The sequence below is a fragment of the Procambarus clarkii genome, chromosome 35 (genome assembly GCF_040958095.1).
Source record: "Procambarus clarkii isolate CNS0578487 chromosome 35, FALCON_Pclarkii_2.0, whole genome shotgun sequence".
Classification (NCBI taxonomy): Eukaryota; Metazoa; Arthropoda; class Malacostraca; order Decapoda; family Cambaridae; genus Procambarus; species Procambarus clarkii.
The window spans coordinates 6,212,124-6,234,623 of NC_091184.1; positions in this window are offsets into that span (position 1 = coordinate 6,212,124).

A 22,500-nucleotide genomic window follows, 5' to 3' on the forward strand; every position below is an offset into this window, starting at 1 on the left:
GAAATCCTTCGAGTCAGAGAAAAAAACTTGGGGGCAGACCTGTTCCCTGCGGCCCATATCAAGAGGATAACATCAGCGGCATATGCCAGGCTGGCCAACATAACAACGGCATTTAGAAACTTGTGTAAGGAATCATTCAGAACTTTGCATACCACACACGTCAGACCAATCCTGGAGTATGCAGCCTCATCATGGAGTCCATATCTAATGAAGGATAAGACTAAACTGGAAAAGGTTCAAAGGTTTGCCACCAGACAAACCCGAGCTGAGGGGTATGATCTACGAGGAGAGACTGCGAGAATTAAACCTCACGTCGCTAGAAGACAGAAGAGTTAGGGGGGACATGATCACCACATTCAAGATTCTCAAGGGAATTGATTGGGTAGACAAAGACAGGCTATTTAACACAAGGGGCACACGCTCTAGGGGGGACAGGTGGAAACAGAGTACCCAAGTGAGTACACACACACACCGCGCACACACACACACGCGCACACACCGCGTGCACACACACACACCGCGCGCACACACACACACCGCGCACACACCGCACGCACACACACGCGTGCACACACACCGCACGTACACACACACCCGCACACACACACCGCACGCACACACACACACACCGCACGCACACACACACACACACCGCACGCACACACACACCACACGCGCACACACACTGCACGCGCACACACACCACACGCGCACACACACTGCACGCGCACACACACACACCGCACACACACACACACCGCGCACGCACACACACACACACACCCACACGCACACACACACACACAAATGACAGAAGACCCAGACAGGAATATGATAGAAACAACTTGGCCACCATCAATATACTAGAGAGAGCAGCTTCTGTGGCTAGCAGGAACGGATCCAGACTTCTAATCATGGGAGACTTCAACCATGGGAAGATAGATAGGGGGAACAGAGACCCACATGGAGGCCCAGACACATGGAGAGCTAAGCTGCTGGATGTGGCAACAAGAAACTTTCTAAGTCAACAAGTCAAGGGACTGACAAGAATGAGAGGAGGGGATGAACCAGCCTTGCTTGATCTGATATTTACCCTAAATGAGTCGGATATAAGGGAAGTTAAGTTGGAAGCCCCCTTGGGAATGAGTGATCATAGTGTATTGAGCTTTGAGTACCTGGTTGAGCTGGGAATTATCACCCCCAAAAAAGAACTGGGAACCAAAGGGCTGGCGTACCGAAAGGGAAACTATGAGGAAATGAATAAATTCCTATGGGATATTTATTGGGACACAGAACTCGGAACCAAGTCCGTACAAGACATGATGGACTATGTCACCCAAAAATGTCAGGAGGCTGTAAGCAGGTTTGTCCCAGCCCGACAGGAAAAAACAGAGAAGCAAAGGAAGAATCCGTGGTTTAATAAGGAATGTATGAAAGCAAAGGAGCAGAACAAAAGGGCATGGAGGAACTTCCTTAGTAACAGAACACCAGAAAGTAGAGAGAGATACCAGAGAACCAGGACCGAGTATGTCAGTGTGAGAAGAGCAGCTGAGAAAAGGTATGAAAATGATATAGCTAATAAAGCAAAGACCGAACCAAAGCTACTACACAGTCACATCAGGAGGATGACAACAGTGAAGGAACAGGTGATGAAACTTAGGGTGGGCGAGGACAGGTACACAGAGAATGACAAAGAGGTGTGTGAAGAACTCAACAAAAGGTTCCAGGAGGTCTTTACAATATTACAGGGAGAAGTCACGGCGCTAGGAGAGGTGGCAGCAAACCAGGTGACCTTGGATAGGTTCGAAATTACAAGAGGTGAGGTCAAGAAGCACCTATTGGAGCTGGATGTGAGAAAAGCTGTTGGGCCGGATGGAATCTCGCCATGGGTATTGAAAGAGTGTGCAGGAGCACTTTGCCTACCACTCTCCATAGTGTATAGTAGGTCACTGGAAACGGGGGACCTACCAGAAATATGGAAGACTGCTAATGTAGTACCAATATACAAAAAGGGTGACAGACAAGATGCACTGAACTACAGGCCAGTGTCCTTAACTTGTATACCATGCAAGGTGATGGAGAAGATTGTGAGAAAAAACCTAGTAACACATCTGGAGAGAAGAAACTTCGTGACAACCCATCAACATGGGTTCAGGCAGGGTAAATCTTGCCTTACAGGATTGATAGAATTCTACGATCAGGTGACAAAGATTAAACAAGAAAGAGAAGGGTGGGCGGACTGCATTTTTTTGGACTGTCGGAAAGCCTTTGACACAGTACCCCATAAAAGGTTGATGCATAAGCTAGAGAAACAGGCATGAGTAACTGGTAGGGAGCTCCAGTGGATAAGGGAGTATCTAAACAATAGGAAGCAGAGAGTTACAGTGAGGGGTGAGACCTCAGACTGGCGTGAAGTCACCAGTGGAGTCCCACAGGGCTCTGTACTTGGTTCTATCCTGTTTCTGATATACGTAAATGATCTCCCAGAGGGTATAGACTCATTCCTCTCAATGTTTGCTGACGACGCCAAAATTATGAGAAGGATTAAGTCAGAGGAGGACAGCTTGAGGCTTCAAGAAGACCTGGACAAGCTGCAGGAATGGTCGAACAAATGACTGTTAGAGTTTAATTCAAGCAAATGTAATGTAATGAAGATAGGGGTAGGAAGCAGGAGACCAGATACAAGGTATCACTTGGGAGATGAAATACTTCAAGAGTCAGAGAGAGAGAAAGACCTGGGGGTTGATATCACACCAGACCTGTCCCCTGTTGCTCATATCAAGAGGATAACAGCAGCAGCATATGCCAGGTTGGCTAACATAAGAACGGCCTTTAGAAACTTGTGTAAGGAATCTTTCAGAACATTATATACCACATATGTCAGACCAATCCTGGAGTATGCGGCACCAGCATGGAGTCCATATCTAGTCAAGCATAAGACTAAAATGGAAAAGGTTCAAAGGTTTGCCACCAGACTAGTACCCGAGCTGAGAGGTATGAGCTACGAGGAGAGACTCCGGGAATTAAACCTCACTTCGTTGGAAGACAGAAGAGTTAGGGGGGACATGATCACCACATTCAAGATCCTCAAGGGAATTGACAGGGTTGATAAAGACAGGCTGTTTAACACAAGGGGCACACGTACTAGGGGACACAGGTGGAAACTGAGTGCCCAAATGAGCCCCAGAGATATTAGAAAGAACTTTTTTAGTGTCAGAGTGGTTGACAAATGGAATGCATTAGGAAGTGATGTGGTGGAGGCTGACTCCATACACATTTTCAAGTGTAGATATGATAGAACCCAATAGGCTCAGGAACCTGGACACCTGTTGATTGACAGTTGAGAGGCGGGACCAAAGAGCCAGAGCATAACTAGATGAGTACAACTAGGTGAGTACAACTAGGTGAGTACACATATACCCCCCCACACACACAGACACACACACACACACACACACACACACACACACACACACACACACACACACACACACACACACACACACAAAAGGCTGGGATTTTGAGGAGATGGATATTCAGGGCTGTGAAGGTTTCAGTGACTACATAGCAGGTACTGTAACAAATGGAGGGAAAAAAATTATAGTCGCAGTCATATATAATCCACCACCAAATGACAGAAGACCTAGACAGGAATATGATAGAAACAACATGGCCACCATTAACATAATAGAAAGAGCAGCTTCTGTTGCTAGCAGGAATGGATCTGGACTACTAATTATGGGAGACTTCAACCATGGGAAGATAGATTGGAAGAACAGAGACCCGCATGGAGGACCAGAAACATGGAGAGCTAAGCTGCTGGACGTGGCAACAAGAAACTTTCTAAGCCAGTATACCAAAGAGCCAACAAGAATGAGAGGAGAAGATGAACCAGCAATGCTTGATTTGATATTTACCCTAAATGAATGGGATATAAGGGAAGTTAAGATGGAAGCGCCCTTGGGAATGAGTGACCACAGTGTATTGAACTTTGAGTACCTGGTAGAGCTAGGACTTATCTCCCCCCAAAAAGAACTAGGAATCAAAAGGCTGGCATACCGAAAGGGGAATTATGAACAGATGAGAAGTTTCCTAAGTGAAATACCTTGGGACACAGACCTCAGAGACAAGTCTGTACAGGGTATGATGGACTATGTTACCCAAAAGTGTCAGGAGGCAGTAAACAGGTTCATCCCGGCCCAAAGGGAAAAATCCGAGAAGCAACAGAAGAATCCATGGTATAATAGGGCATGTATGGAAGCGAAGAAACTGACCAAAAAGGCGTGGAGGAACTTCCGGAATAACAGAACACCAGAAAGCAGGGAGAGATACCAGAGAACCAGGAATGAGTACGTCAGGGTGAGAAGAGAAGCAGAGAAAAATTTTGAAAATGATATAGCAAACAAAGCCAAGACCGAACCAAAGCTACTCCACAGTCACATCAGAAGGAAAACAACAGTGAAAGAACAGGTATTGAAACTTAGAACAGGCGAGGACAGGTATACAGAGAATGACAGAGAGGTGTGTGAGGAACTCAACAAGAGGTTCCAGGAGGTCTTCACAATAGAACAGGGTGAGGTCACTGTGCTAGGAGAAAGGGAGGTAAACCAGGCGGCCTTGGAGGAGTTCGAAATTACGAGAGAGGAGGTCAAGAGACACCTGCTGGATCTGGATGTTAGAAAGGCGGTTGGTCCAGATGGGATCTCACCATGGGTACTGAAAGAGTGTGCAGAGGCACTTTGCTTGCCACTCTCCATAGTGTATAGTAAATCACTAGAGACGGGAGACCTACCAGAAATATGGAAGACGGCGAATGTGGTCCCAATATACAAAAAGGGCGACAGACAAGAGGCACTGAACTACAGGCCAGTGTCCTTGACTTGTATACCATGCAAGGTGATGGAGAAGATCGTGAGAAAAAACCTGGTAACACATCTGGAGAGAAGGGACTTCGTGACAAATCGCCAACATGGATTCAGGGAGGGTAAATCTTGCCTTACAGGCTTGATAGAATTCTACGATCAGGTGACACAGATTAAGCAAGAAAGAGAGGGCTGGGCGGACTGCATTTTCTTGGATTGTCGGAAAGCCTTTGACACAGTACCGCATAAGAGGCTGGTACATAAGCTGGAGAGACAGGCATGTGTAGCTGGTAAGGTGCTCCAGTGGATAAGGGAGTATCTAAGCAATAGGAAGCAGAGAGTTACGTTGAGGGGTGAGACCTCCGATTGGCGTGAAGTCACCAGTGGAGTCCACAGGGCTCTGTACTCGGTCCTATCTTGTTTCTGATATATGTAAATGATCTCCCGGAGGGTATCGATTCATTTCTCTCAATGTTTGCGGACGATGCTAAAATTATGAGAAGGATTAAAACAGAAGAGGACTGTTTGAGGCTTCAAGAAGACCTAGACAAGCTGAAGGAATGGTCGAACAAATGGTTGTTAGAGTTTAACCCAACCAAATGTAATGTAATGAAGATAGGTGTAGGGAGCAGGAGGCCAGATACAAGGTATCATCTGGGAGAGGAAATTCTTCAGGAGTCAGAGAAGGAAAAAGACTTGGGGGTTGATATCACGCCAGACCTGTCTCCTGCAGCACATATCAAGCGGATAACATCAGCGGCATATGCCAGGCTGGCCAACATACGAACGGCATTCAGAAACTTGTGTAAAGAATCATTCAGAACTTTGTATACCACATATGTCAGGCCAATCCTGGAGTATGCAGCCCCAGCATGGAGTCCATATCTAGTCAAGGATAAGACTAAACTGGAAAAGGTTCAAAGGTTTGCCACCAGACTAGTACCCGAGCTGAGAGGTATGAGCTACGAGGAGAGACTACGGGAATTAAACCTCACTTCGCTGGAAGACAGAAGAGTTAGAGGGGACATGATCACCACATTCAAGATTCTGAAGGGGATTGATAGGGTAGATAAAGACAGTCTATTTAACACAAGGGGAACACGCACAAGGGGACACAGGTGGAAACTGAGTGCCCAAATGAGCCACAGAGATATTAGAAAGAACTTTTTTAGTGTCAGAGTGGTTGACAAATGGAATGCATTAGGGGGTGATGTGGTGGAGGCTCACTCCATACACAGTTTCAAGTGTAGATATGACAGAGCCCGATAGGCTCAGGAATCTGTACACCTGTTGATTGACGGTTGAGAGGCGGGACCAAAGAGCCAGAGCTCAACCCCCGCAAACACAACTAGGTGAGTACACACACATTCACCTCCTATGCACCTCCAGCCCACATTTAACCCCCTCACCTTGTGACCCCCTAACACCTTCCCCCATCTCCCTCTCCCCCTCTTCTACCCCAAAACCCCCACCTACCCCCGATTCCCCCCTAACTAATACACCCTCTCTTCCACTCCCAGCACCCATGCTCCATTCTCATCTCAGCCCTCTGCCCTCATTATCCCTCTCCCCCCCAACCTCTCAACCTCTATCTGACTCTCAGTCTCACTCTATTTCTCAACCCCCCTATGCTATTCAGACCCCTAACTTTCAGACCCATTATGCCCTTCCTACCCCCCCTAGATGCCCAGACCCCATTCGCCTACCAGGCACTCCCAGGCACCCCCCTATCACCCCCCACTCACCCCCACAGCCCCCACTTGCCCCCCAGACACCCCCCAGTTCCCCCCAGACCCCTGGTGAAAGGGGGAACTCTGACACCCGAGTTTCCAAGAAGAGTCTCAAGGTTTGGTACACCAATGCTGATGGGGTAGCCAATAAAGCAGAAGAGATAAAAGAAAGAGTTAGTGAGGCAGACCCAGACATAGTGGCAATAGTGGAAACTAAAATAAATGGCATGATCTCGGATGCAATCTTTCCAGAGGGGTACCAGATGATAAGAAAAGAAAGGACACAGAGACAGGGAGGAGTGGCACTACTAATAAAGCGGAAATGGAAGTTTGATGAGCTGGAAAATCCGGGTACCAATGAAAGCACGAGTTTCATACATGGAACTCTGACAGTGGATGGGAAGAAGATCTTAATCTTGATACTCTACAATCCCCCACCAAACAGTAGAAGGCCCAGGCAGGAGTACGAGGACAGCAACAAGGCATGTATAGATGAACTGCAGAGGGCAGCAACTTTAGCGCATAGAATGAGAGCGAAGTTGCTGGTCATGGGGGACCTAAATCACGGAGAGATAGATTGGGAAACGAGGAATCCCCATGGCGGGGAGGAGACCTGGGGAGCGAAGCTGGTAGACGGTTTTGACAGGAATTTCCTAACACAGCATGTGAAAGAAGATACTAGGGAAAGAGGAGGGGATACGCCCAGCCTTTTAGATCTCATTTTCACCCAGAATGTAGAAGACATCGAGCAGTTGGAACATGAAATACCACTAGGAGCTAGTGACCATTGTGTCCTAGTCTTTGACTACATGATGGAGCTTAAAATTGTGACCAAAGGACAAGAGGTCCGGGAAAGGAGACTTGATTACAGAAAAGGGGACTACAGAAGGATAAGGGACTACCTGGGAGAAGTGCAGTGGGAGGAAGAACTTAGAGGAAAAACAGTGCAAGGTATGATGAACCAAGTCATATTGAATTGCAAGGAGGCTGAAGAGAGATTTATTCCAACAATAAAGGAAAAAAGCAGGAGGGAATATAATAACCCATGGTTTAATAGACAGTGTCAGGAAGCAAAGGTGAGAAGCAGGAGGGAGTGGAGGAAGTACAGAAGACAAAGGACAGAGGACAACAGGATTAGATGTAACAGAGCTAGGAATGATTACATTAACATAAGACGAGTGTCGGAAAGAAATTATGAGAATGATATTGCAGTCAAAGCGAAAAAGCAACCAAAATTACTACATAGCCATATAAGAAGGAAGATGTCGGTAAATGACCAAGTGACAAGACTGAGGAAACAGAAGGGGCATATACAGAAAGCGACAAGGAAATCTGCGAGGTATTGAATGCAAAATTCCATGGAGTGTTCACAACCGAGCCTGAGCAGCTCCCATTGTTAGAAGAGATTACCCAAGATGAAAGACTATCAGATATAGAGGTGACAGCAGAGGATGTAATGAAACAGTTGACAACACTGGATGCAAATAAAGCTGTTGGACCAGACAAAGTATCACCGTGGATACTTAAAGAGGCAGCGCAGGCTCTCAGCGTGCCTCTGGCAATGATCTTTAATGAGTCACTTATGTCGGGAGAATTGCCCAGTTGCTGGAAGGAGGCAAATGTCGTACCGATTTTCAAAAAAGGCGATAGGGAGGAGGCACTTAACTACAGACCCGTATCACTGACAAGCATCCCCTGCAAAATACTTGAAAGAATAATTAGGCTAAGACTTGTTGAGCACCTGGAGAGCATTGGGTTTGTAAACAAGCACCAACATGGGTTCTGGACAGGGAAATCATGCCTAACAAACCTTTTAGAATTCTATGATAAAGTAACAAGGATAAGGCAGTACAGAGAAGGCTGGGCTGACTGCATATTTCTTGACTGCCAAAAGGCCTTTGATACGGTACCGCACATGAGACTGCTATACAAACTTGAGAGCCGGCAGGAGTAAGCGGAAAGGCCCTAGTATGGGTGAAGAACTACCTAACAGGAAGGAGCCAGAGGGTAATGGTAAGGGGCGAGAAGTCGGACTGGCGAACAGTAACAAGTGGAGTACCTCAAGGATCGGTGCTGGGACCAATCCTCTTTCTAATTTACGTAAATGATATGTTTACAGGAGTGGAATCATACATGTCAATGTTTGCGGATGACGCAAAATTAATGAGAAGAGTTGTGACAGACGAGGATTGTAGGATCCTCCAAGAGGACTTAAACAGGCTGCAGAGATGGTCAGGGAAATGGCTACTGGAGTTTAACACCAGTAAATGTAAAGTTATGGAAATGGGATCAGGTGACAGGAGACCAAAGGGACAGTACACAATGAAGGGGAACAGCCTACCTGTAACGATTCGAGATAGAGACCTGGGAGTGGATGTGACACCTAATCTAACTCCTGAGGCACATATAAATAGGATAACGACAGCAGCGTACTCTACACTGGCGAAAATTAGAACTTCATTCAGAAACCTAAATGAGGAGGCTTTTAGGGCGCTTTACACTGCCTACGTGAGACCCGTCTTAGAGTATGCCGCGCCATCATGGAGCCCCCACCTGAAGAAACACATAAAGAAACTGGAGAAGGTTCAGAGGTTTGCGACGAGGCTTGTCCCAGAGTTACGAGGGATGGGATATGAAGAGCGGCTGAAGGAACTGAACCTTACGACACTAGAGAAAAGAAGGGAGAGAGGAGATATGATAGGGACATATAAAATACTCAGGGGAATTGACAAAGTGGAAATAGATGAAATGTTCACACGTAATAATAACAGAACGAGGGGACATGGGTGGAAACTGGAAACTCAGATGAGTCACAGAGATGTTAGGAAGTTTTCTTTTAGCGTGAGAGTAGTGGAAAAATGGAATGCACTTGGGGAACAGGTTGTGGAAGCAAATACTATTCATACTTTTAAAACTAGGTATGATAGGGAAATGGGACAGGAGTCATTGCTGTAAACAACCGATAGCTGGAAAGGCGGGATCCAAGAGTCCATGCTCGATCCTGCAAGAACAAATAGGTGAGTACAAATAGGTGAGTACACACACACACACACACACACACACACACACACACACCGCACACACACACACACACACACACACACACACACACACACACACACACACACACCGCACACACACACACACACACACGCACACACACACACACACACACACACACACACACACACACACACACACACACACACACACACACACACACACACACACACACACACACACACACACACCACACACACACACCACACACACACACCACACACACACACACAGCACACACACACACACACAGCACACACACACACACACACACACACAGCACACACCACACACACACACCACACACACACACACACCACCACACACACACACACAGCACACACACACACACACACACACACACACACACACACCACACACCCCACACACCCACACACACACCACACACGCACACCGCGCGCACACACACACACACACACACAGCTTTGTAACTTTGTAACACAGCATCAACATGGGTTCAGGGATGGCAGGTCCTGCCTCACAGGGTTACTTGAATTCTACGACCAGGCAACAAAAATAAGGCAAGAAAGAGAAGGGTGGGCAGACTGCATATTTTTGGATTGTCAGAAAGCCTTTGATACAGTGCCACACAAGAGGCTAGTGCGAAAGTTGGAGATGCAGGCTGGAGTGAGAGGGAAGGTACTCCGGTGGATAGAGGAATACCTAAGCAACAGGAGACAACGAGTCTGTGTGAGGGGTGAAGTCTCAGATTGGCGAGACGTCACAAGTGGAGTCCCGCAGGGGTCAGTCCTCGGACCTATACTGTTTCTGGTATATGTAAATGATCTCCCAGAGGGTATAGATTCGTTCCTCTCAATGTTTGCCGACGATGCAAAAATTATGAGGAGGATTGAAACAGAGGATGATAGTAGGAGGCTACAAGATGACCTGGATAGACTGAGTGAATGGTCCAACAAATGGCTGTTGAAGTTCAACCCGAGTAAATGCAAAGTAATGAAACTAGGCAGTGGAAACAGGAGGCCAGGCACAGGATACAGAATAGGAGATGAAGTACTTAATGAAACAGACAGAGAGAAAGATCTAGGAGTTGATATCACACCAAACCTGTCTCCTGAAGCCCACATAAAGAGAATAACGTCTGCGGCATATGCGAGGCTGGCTAACATCAGAACGGCGTTCAGGAACCTGTGTAAGGAATCATTCAGAATCTTGTACACCACATATGTAAGACCAATCCTGGAGTATGCGGCCCCAGCATGGAGCCCGTACCTTGTCAAGCACAAGACGAAGCTGGAAAAAGTCCAAAGGTATGCTACTAGACTAGTCCCAGAACTAAGAGGCATGAGTTATGAGGAAAGGCTGCGGGAAATGCACCTCACGACACTGGAAGACAGAAGAGTAAGGGGAGACATGATCACAACCTACAAAATCCTCAGGGGAATCGACCGGGTAAACAAGGACGAACTTTTCAACACTGGTGGGACGCGAACAAGGGGACACAGGTGGAAGCTGAGTACCCAAATGAGCCACAGAGACGTTAGAAAGAACTTTTTCAGTGTCAGAGTAGTTAGCAAATGGAATGCATTAGGAAGTGATGTGGTGGAGGCTGACTCCATTCACAGTTTCAAATGTAGATATGATAGAGCCCAATAGGCTCAGGAATCTGTACACCAGTTGATTGACGGTTGAGAGGCGGGACCAAAGAGCCAGAGCTCAACCCCCGCAAGCACAATTAGGTGAGCACAATTAGGTGAGCACACACACACCGCACACACCTGGTCGCCACCTCCGCCCCCCCAGTCCCCTTCATCCCCCATACACACACACTCTCCTCTCTCTCTATCTCTTTATCTCTCTTTATCTCTCTCTCTATATATATATATATATATATATATATATATATATATATATATATATATATATATATATATATATATATATATATATATATATATATATATATATATATATATTTATATATATATATGTTTCATTGAATATGACCGCATATTCTGTATTTATTATTTTCTGGTTTAGGGCTTCTATCCCTCTATCTATTTTCTTAGCATCAGGGCCAATTAAGCCCTGATGCTAAGAAAATAGTTAGAGGGATAGAAGCCCTAAACCAGAAAATAATAAATACAGAATATGCGGTCATATTCAATGAAACATGTTTGAAAGAAAACCTGCTGCCAGTATACACCAATATATATATATATATATATATATATATATATATATATATATATATATATATATATATATATATATATATATATATATATATATATATATATATATATATATATATGCGAACAAGCCAGAATGGTCCCCTGGACAATATGCAACTGAAAACTCACACCCCAGAAGTGACTCGAACCCATACTCCCAGAAGCAACGCAACTGGTATGTACAAGACGCCTTAATCCACTTGACCATCACGACCGGACATAATGAGGTGATAGCCGAGGCTATTAGAACCACCCCACCGCCGGCACTCGGATAGTTATCTTGGGCATAGGGGTGGTTCAAATAGCCTCGGCTATCACCTCATTATGTCCGGTCGTGATGGTCAAGTGGATTAAGGCGTCTTTTTGTGTTCCTCACGTGTGCCCCTAAGAATGAGGTGATTTGGTAAAATGCTATGCCCAAGATAACTATCCGAGTGCCGGCGGTGGGGTGGTTCAAATAGCCTCGGCTATCACCTCATTATGTCCGGTCGTGATGGTCAAGTGGATTAAGGCGTCTTGTACATACCAGTTGCGTTGCTTCTGGGAGTAAGGGTTCGAGTCACTTCTGGGGTGCGAGTTTTCAGTTATATATATATATATATATATATATATATATATATATATATATATATATATATATATGTTGTACCTAGTAGCCAGAACGCACTTCTCAGCCTACTATGCAAGGCCCGATTTGCCTTATAAGCCAAGTTTTCATGAATTAATATATTTTCTGTAATTTTTTTCTTATGAAATGATAAAGCTACCTATTTCATTATGTATGAGGTCAATTTTTTTTATTGGAGTTAAAATTAACGTAGATATATGACCGAACCTAACCAACCCTACCTAACCTAACCTAACCTAACCTATCTTTATAGGTTAGGTTAGGTTAGGTAGCCGAAAATGTTAGGTTAGGTTAGGTAGGTTAGGTAGTCGAAAAAACATTAATTCATGAAAACTTGGCTTATTAGGCAAATTGGGCCTTGAATAGTAGGCCGAGAAGTGCGTTCTGGCTACTAGGTACGACATATATATATATATATATATATATATATATATATATATATATATATATATATATATATATATATTATATATATATATATATATATAATAAACATGACAGCCAGAGGTAACAGGGGAACAGGGAAAAGCCAAGGTGACGAAATGAAGGAAATGTTCGCCCAGTTTCTGGAGGACATCAAGAGTGAGATGCAGGAAATGAAGAATGAAATAAGCAACCTAAAAAGAGAGCTGACAGCAGCAAAGGAGGAGATTAGAGCCCTCAAAGAGAACAGTATCAATGCTGAGATGAAGATAACCACCCAGGGAGAAGATGGTAATAGTATTTTGGAAGAGAATGCCACAATAAAAGCAACATTTGCGGAAATACTAAAAAAAATAACTCTGAAGTAATGACTGCAGTGATGGAGGTGGCCATGAAAGCAGCCACCTCACAGGAAGTGGCACGCTCCACTAGCCAGCTGCTGGAAAGGAAAAGATCAGTGATAGCTGTGGGTATTAAAGAGCAGGAAGGCTCTAATAGGAAAGAGTGGAATGATAAGGACAAAGCGGCAGTGAATGAAATACTGAAGGCACTAGACATGGAAGGGGCTGAGCATAGCATTGAGAAGGTTTACAGGCTAGGCTGGTACAAAAAAGACCGAGACCGTGTGTTAATAAAGATAGTGTTTGCAAACGAGAACACAAAGGAGATGATTCTAACAAAGAAAAGCCACCTGCAACATGTGGGAGAATTAAAAAAAGTATTCCTCCAGAGGGACATGATGAGGGAGGAGAGAGCCATGGCGGCAGAAGCAACAAAGAAGCGCAAGGCGAGAGGGAAAAACCAGGAAATCACAGCTCCCAACACATCACCCCAGAGGCGAGGGGAAAACCCACAACCAGCTACCCAGTAACACCAGCAGGGAGGACAACCCCACCACCCTCTGCATAGAAACCCCCTCCTACCCCAAACCCTCCCTGCCCCCACTCAGATACCCAGCCAAATCTCTCTCCCCCCACACCCAATCCCCACCCTTCTACCCCTCCCCTCCTCCCACCCAGTCCCCTCTCCCACCCTTTCCTTCCTGTCCTTCCTCCCCTTTCACCCCATACCCTCCCTGTCCCTCCCCCTTCACTTGACCCCCACCCCTCATCCCAGCATCCTCTGCAACCCTGTTATCCACCTCACAAATCCTCACACCCATGGAACAGCTTCCCCCACCACCAGAACACTCGCCAAGGAGGAAATTTGAGAAGGGACAGAAGAAAGTGAGCCTCAGGGCAATGTACACTAACAAAGATGGAATTACAAATAAAGCAAATGAACTTGGAGAATGGGTACTAGAGGAAAACCAGACATAATAGCTCTCACAGAAACAAAGCTAACAAAAACCATAACAAATGCAGTGTTCCCACAGGACTATTACGTTATGAGGAGAGAGAGAGAAGAGGTGGTGGTGGTGTAGCCCTGCTGGTAAGAAAAGGCTGGGATTTTCAGGAGATGGTTGTTCAGGGATGTGAAGGTTTCAGTGACTACATAACAGGTACAATAACAACTGGAGGGCAAAAAATTATAGTCGTAGTCATATATAATCCACCACCAAATGACAGAAGACCCAGACAGGAATATGATAGAAACAACATGGCCACCATTAACATAATAGAGGGAGCAGCTTCTGTTGCTAGCAGGAATGGATCTGGACTACTAAGACTACTTATGGGAGACTTCAACCATGGGAAGATAGATTGGGAGAACAGAGACCCACATGGGGGACCAGAAACATGGAGAGCTAAGCTGCTGGACGTGGCAACAAGAAACTTTCTAAGCCAGCACATCAAGGAACCAACAAGAATGAGAGAATATGAACCAGCAATGCTTGATTTGATATTTACCCTAAATGGGTAGGATATAAGGGAAGTCAAGATGGAAGCACCCTTGGGAATGAGTGATCACAGTGTATTGAACATTGAGTACCTGGTAGAGCTAGGAATTATCTCCCCCCAAAAAGAACTAGGAAACAAAAGGCTGGCATACCGAAAGGGAAATTGAGGAGATGAGAAGTTTCCTAAGAGAAATCCCTTGGGACACAGACCTCAGAGCTAAGTCTGTACAAGAGATGATGGACTATGTCACCCAAAAGTGTCAGGAGGTAGTAAGCAGATACATCCTGGCCCTAAAGAAAAAATCCGAGAAGCAGAAGAAGAATCCATGGTATAATAGGGCATGTATGGAAGCAAATAAACTGAACAAAAGGGCGTGGAGGAACTTCCGGAATAACAGAACACCAGAAAGCAGAGAGAGATACCGGAGAACCAGGAATGAGTACGTCAGGGTGAGAAAGTAGCAGAGAAAAATTATGAAAATGATATAGCAAACAAAGTCAAGACCGAACGAAAGCTACTCCGCAGTCACATCAGAAGAAAAACAGTGAAAGAACAGGTAGTGAAACTTAGAACAGGCGAGGACAGGTATAAAGAGAATGATAGAGGTGTGTGAAGAACTCAACAAGAGGTTCCAGGAGGTCTTCACAACAGAACAAGGTGAGATCACTGTGCTAGGAGAAAGGGAAGTAAACAAGGCAGCCTTGGAAGGGTTCGAAATTATGAGAGAGGAGGTAAAGAGAGACCTGCTGGATCTGGATGTTAGAAAGGCTCTTGGTCCAGACGGGATCTCGCCATGGGTACTGAAAGAGTGTGCAGAGGCACTTTGCTTGCCACTCTCCATAGTGTATAGTAGGTCACTGGAGATGGGAGACCTACCAGAAATATGGAAGACGGCGAATGTGGTCCCAATATTCAAAAAGGGCGACAGGCATGAGGCACTGAACTACAGGCCAGTGTCCTTGACTTGTATACCATGCAAGGTGATGGAGAAGATCGTGAAAAAACCTGGTATCACATCTGGAGAGAAGGGACTTCGTGACAAATCGCCAACATGGGTTCAGGGAGGGTAAATCTTGCCTGACTGGCTTAATAGAATTCTATGACCAGGTGACAAAGATTAAGCAAGAAAGAGAGGGCTGGGTGGACTGCATTTTCTTGGATTGTCGGAAAGCCTTTGACACAGTACCGCATAAGAGGCTGGTACATAAGCTGGAGAGACAGGCAGGTGTAGCTGGTAAGGTGCTCCAGTGGATAAGGGAGTACCTAAGCAATAGGAAGCAAAGAGTTACGGTGAGGGGTGAGACCTCCGATTGGCGTAAAGTCACCAGTGGAGTCCCACAGGGCTCTGTACTCAGTCCTATCTTGTTTCTGATATATGTAAATGTTCTCCCGGAGGGTATAGATTCATTTCTCTCAATGTTTGCGGACGATGCCAAAATTATGAGACGGGTTAAGACAGAAGAGGACTGTTTGAGGCTTCAAGAAGACCTAGACAAGCTGAAGGAATGGTCGAACAAATGGTTGTTAGTGTTTAACCCAACTAAATGTAATGTAATGAAGATAGGTGTAGGGAGCAGGAGGCCAGATACAAGGTATCATCTGGGAGAGGAAATTCTTCAGGAGTCAGAGAAAGAAAAAGACTTGGGGATTGATATCACGCCAGACCTGTCTCCTGCAGCCCATATCAAGAGGATAACATCAGCGGCATATGCCAGGCTGGCCAACATACGAACGACATTCAGAAACTTGTGTAATGAATCATTCAGAACTTTGTATACCACATATGTCAGGCCAATCCTGGAGTATGCAGCCCCAGCATGGAGTCCATATCTAGTCAAGGATAAGACTAAACTGGAAAAGGTTCAAAGGTTTGCCACCAGACTAATACCCGAGCTGAGAGGTATGAGCTACGAGGAGAGACTACGGGAATTAAACCTCACTTCGCTGGAAGACTGAAGAGTTAGGGGGGACATAATCACCACATTCAAGATTCTGAAGGGAATTGATAGGGTAGATAAAGACAGGCTATTTAACACAAGGGGAACACGCACAAGGGGACACAGGTGGAAACTGAGTGCCCAAATGAGCCACAGAGATATTAGAAAGAACTTTTTTAGTGTCAGAGTGGTTGACAAATGGAATGCATTAGGAAGTAATGTGGTGGAGGCTGACTCCATACACAGTTTCAAGTGTAGATATGATAGAGCCCAATAGGCTCAGGAATCTGTACACCTGTTGATTGACGGTTGAGTTGTGGGACCAAGAGCTACAGCTCAACCCCCGCAAACACAACTAGGTGAGCGCGCGCGCGCCGCGCACACACGCACACACACACACACACACACACACACACACACACACACACACACACACACACACACACACACACACACACACACACACACACCCCTTTAGGGACCTCGTAGCCTGGTGGATAGCGCGCAGGACTCGTAATTCTGTGGCGCGGGTTCGATTCCCGCACGAGGCAGAAACAAATGGGCAAAGTTTCTTTCACCCTAAGTGCCCCTGTTACCTAGCAGTAAATAGGTACCTGGGAGTTAGTCAGCTGTCACGGGCTGCTTCCTGGGGTGTGTGTGTGTGTGTGGTGTGGAAAAAAAAAATAGTAGTTAGTAAACAGTTGATTGACAGTTGAGAGGCGGGCCGAAAGAGCAAAGCTCAAAAACACAACTAGTAAACACACACACTCACACACACTCACACTCACACTCACACTCTCTGCTGAAGACGGGGGCGAGTTCTTGATTAAAATGGGCTTAATCATATTATTTTTTAATCAATAGATTGATATTCAAGTACTCAAGAACTGGGGAAAGATTAGCTCGTTGTTCAAAGTAACACAAGCGAATTTCTTATTTCCGCTTTAGCTTTGGGGGGTATGATAGCAGTGTTGGAAACATCTAACACTTTATTACTAATATTCAGTACCTTAAACTATTCGTTTACTGTAATATATTTTTACTAACACTAACCAGTAGAGTAGTGAAATTAACATCATTTAATTAACTCATATTAACGCCTCATTTCCCCAGAAATTCTAGTCACGTGTTGCATCAGATCACAAGACAAAAGGGAAAATATTTACATTCATGAACTATATTAAATTCTCCCTATTTCACATTCTTTAATGAGTATTATTATTTAATAACTCTCTTGCATAAATATACTTCGTGAATTAAAGCAGATAATACGTTTATATTCGTTTATATAGTATTGTTTATTATCTGGTAATAATTCTTACAATTACGAATTGATATTCCAGCTCATTCACATGAATTTATATCCAGCACTCTCATTTTGAACAACGTTCGTTTAATTATTAAGAAATGAGAATTTGAACATTTTCAAATAAGACAAATTAATTCTCTAATTCCTGGTAGCCTTTAGTTCCTATAAACCGGGATAGTAATTAAATCATAGATAATATTAAGTGCGCCATAGCACGACTGGGCATGCAGGAGCCACCTGGGAAGGAGGAAGGACTGGTAAGCGAAGCCATTAAGCTAGAGATTGTCTGGAAGGTGTTCAAATTGCTGCCTCATCAACCCACCATCCGTTACACTACAGACGCTAGGAGGACGAGACTGCTTCATCATATCATAGACATCAGTATCGGCAAATCTACAAGTCCATTTCCCTTGTTTTTTGTGATCACATTTAACATAATAGGGACGACGATTTGTCGTTATGCTGCACGCCCATTAAAAATAACCAGGAAGTGTATTTACAAGGCTTTACCACATCTAATTTAGAAAGTAAAGTAATTATCAAAAGAAGACACCAAACCGGGAAGGCTATGTAGCACCATCAAAGTGCGAAATAATGAGAGGGCGCTAAATATCACCAAGAATGCCAATACGAGAACAAAAACGCATAAGGCGAACGATATCAAAAGTATCAGATTCACCTAGAATTCTATCGAGGGACAGGTGACCGCGGGGGACGGTCGGAAAGTAAGACACACGCTCCTCCTGGAAGTCAAGACATTCAACAAGGATATGCACAACTGTAAGAGGGACAATGAAGTTTGGACAATAAGGAGCAGGGCGGCGCTCCATTAAGTGACCGTGGGTTAAGCGAGTATGGCCAATCTGGAGCCTTGCTAAAGCAGTTTCCCACCGCCAGTTACGGTGGTAGGAGGAAGGCCACGGAGACACACTACGCTGAGAGTACGCAGCTTGTTACTAACTACAGAGGATCAACAACCCTGTCAACGGGCAAGGATGGAGGAATGAATAACAGGATAAAAGTCGGAATAAGGAATACCTTTACGGGAGATGGGACAAGAACAGATAGCTTCCTTAGCGGCAGGATGCGCACGCTCATATATACACCAATATGGCTGGGAACCCAGCATCTAATTTAGAAATATGTGGTATTATAACTCTCTAGGTGATTTCTACATACTACTCACCTTTAGCTTGGAATTGCTGATAAAAAGGAATATATGATGCTGCCTCGATCAAGTGTTCCCAGGATAGCCTGATGAAACAAGTTTTTCGTGACGAATATATCCCAATGCATGCTAGCTTTCCTTCATACTGTTAAGCTGTTATTTCGTTCTTGTAGTTTGTAGAATATTATATTTTATTAATCCAAAGATTTTAAATAATCTCCAATATTTCATGTGTGTTAACGTTAATTTATTTGTACTTGAAATGCTTTAATTTATCTGTACTAATCAAACCCCTCAGTGTGTGGATGGATTTAGCTTCGTAATTTATAATGACTACAGTTTATTTATTATACAGTAAGATTTCCATCATACTTATATAAGAGATCCATAAGCACTGGTTCTTCAAATATTTCCTTTTCTTAATGATGGTCCTCGAAAGATTTCATGAGATTTATTACCAATATCTTGGAGCCAATTCCCCACAAGCAGAACGTATAAACATAGCTCTCTCTGAAGAGAGAAACATGTTCAAGGGTATCGTAACCACATCACATATTATAAATATATTTTGGCAATTTTTTCATAAAAAATTGAATGATGCAGGAAACGCTCGAAAGTATTGTTCACTTAACTTTATGATGATTAAATTAAAAATTAACATTTTCATATAAACATTGTATCTGAAATACCTGCAATCTTTGACTCTGTCCCTTGGGGACATCCTGGCTGCCTCAAGGTCAGGTAACCTTATGACTGCGACTGCTTACCATTTGTGGTTGTCATTGCGTCCTTTTATATTTGTTTAATAATTTCCTCTTTGGTAGCCACTAAACTTCTTAGGTTGTCATCTGCACATTCTATGTAGATTTTTTCTGCTGCATTAATAAATTTCTTTGGTACTTTCTTATAGTTTCGTAATTTAAATTATTTTCTTTATCAGTTATTTGACTTATTTTTTAATTACCATGTGTTGTCTGTAACCTGTGTTTCATCTGGTGAAACACTGAAGGCTTTCTTTGCTTGCCCTGCAATACGTACTTTTTTATCTTAAATATGTCATTATTCGTTTGTATTGAGCCTTCTGTTTTCTGATTAGGTTCTTTAGTGCCATGGTTATTAATTTTGGGTCACTACTATTTAAAATCCGCAATCTATAGCGTACCACGTTCCTGGGCTTTATTTGTAATTTTTTAAATAAAAACATTACATCATAATCCAGTAACCACCTCAGGTAAACAAGACAAGGCCCAAGAACTGCCCAACTCCCATGTTCAGGTCTGCCAAATTTAAAATTCCCAAGGAACCCCTAAATATATGAATCAGATGTGAGAAAAATCTTGCACCTAAAGTTTCAACAAATAACTTTTTCGTGTCTTAAGTTAATTTCCTCATGATCACTGTTGCCTAACTCACTCCCTTTTAAGATGCTACTTATCAGTGTCTCCCTGTTACACAAGTCTATATTATCTTACTGTGTTGGCACAATATTATTTTGTTTAATGAAGCAGTCATAAATTTAAAACTAATTTCCTGAATAGCAAATAAAGTTTATTATACTCAAATTAGTCGGTGTTTGTTAGACACCAATTTTGGTGTTTACTGATGTTTATTGTTTGTTTGGGGAGCCGGTGGCTGAGCGAACAGAACACTGGGCGCGTGATCCTGTGGCCCCGGGTTCGATCCCGGGTGCCGGAGAGAAACAATGGGCAGAGTTTATTTCACCCTGATACCCCTGTTACCTAGCAGTAAATAGGTACCTGGGTGTTAGTCAGCTGTCACGGGCTGCTTCCTGGGGGTGGACGCCTGGTCGAGGACCGGGCCGCGGGGACACTAAGCCCCCAAATTATCTCAAGATAGGAGACCTAGATGCTTTAGATATTAGTTACCATAAAATCTATTCTTCCCTCTTAAGGTTTGATGGATTGTGTGTATTTTCTATTATTAGGTAGATCATTTTCCATTTAATTCTCCCAACAGTTTGCTGCGCAAAATTTTCAGTCCCACTCTCACACTGCATTTAATACTTAGACGTATTGCCACGGCCCATCCTCGACCGAAATATATTAGTGTAAAATAATTGGCATCCTCTATATTAATTGTTCCGTGTTTTCCTCATACATTGAGGTTTGTTAGTGTTTCATTTACTTTTGTCTGTCGTAAACTGAAACCCAGATTCGTTTTGAATACAATATTTACTCTACTGTATATCATTAGCCTCTTGAAATTGTTAAGTTTATACAATCTATTTTTCCCCACCTAGACCCTTGAGGTGTACCAATAGGTTTGTACTAGAAATTGGTAACTCTTGGCAATAAACGCCCTAGACAAACCTGCCCATCATCTACAACTCATAACCTCTAAGTTCCTAACCCCGAATCATCACAACACTCCACACCCGGTTACTCTCATACAATACTCACACATTGCAGACTCGACTGGAGTTAACAAGATCACATCGGTCCCCACATTAGGCTGGTGTCTGTCACTGCCACAAGCAGATAAAGAGGAATACTTGATGAAACCTCGGCTTCCACAAGACTGCCCTCCAGCTGGTCATAGTCTTCACCTCCACACCCAGCATCCCAAGGACGCTATAATTACATTAAATGTTTATTTGTTTCCAAGAACTTTGGATCAACCTTTGTGACCTTTTCGCTGTAACATTGGCTTACGTGACCTAAGGCTGTCTTAATCTTTGACCACACCTCGGTGTGACCACAAGCCGACTTCTCGTGTCTATTACTCATTTTCCTCCACCATTTGATAAGTGATGTAGTTCTTGATTCACTACCTCGTACTTTTTCCTATGTTGTATATTGCAACAGTACATCGACTTAATTAACGTTGAAGCGGCTACAACAGCAGCCATAGCTTCAATGGCCATAACCATATCACTATTACTGTGATGCCTACAGCAGTCCTACGTACTTTGCAAAAGCTGCCACACGCCTACCATGAAAAGTATATCGATTAACTAGCATACATGGTGTTCTTGCTAATGCAAACTTTCCAATTATGCATTAATGGAATTGCATTACTCGTATAATACCTTTGTCATTACAACTATATTTAAATTCCTATTTGTTTCTAGCTCAGTATATTTTGTTTACCGAGATGCAGACAGTGGGCTTGATCATATTGAGTCATACTATTTCTTATTAACTTTATCCCTTGCCCGCGGAGAATATACCCAAACACTTGCAATTGTAGAGCAGAGGGTTTTGCCTAACCAGCTCATGTGCCAACATCCCAACACATGTCCAAATTTTTGTTGTGATGCTCAGCTTTTCTTCTTAGTTACCGCACATGGTCTTATCCCATTCAACTCG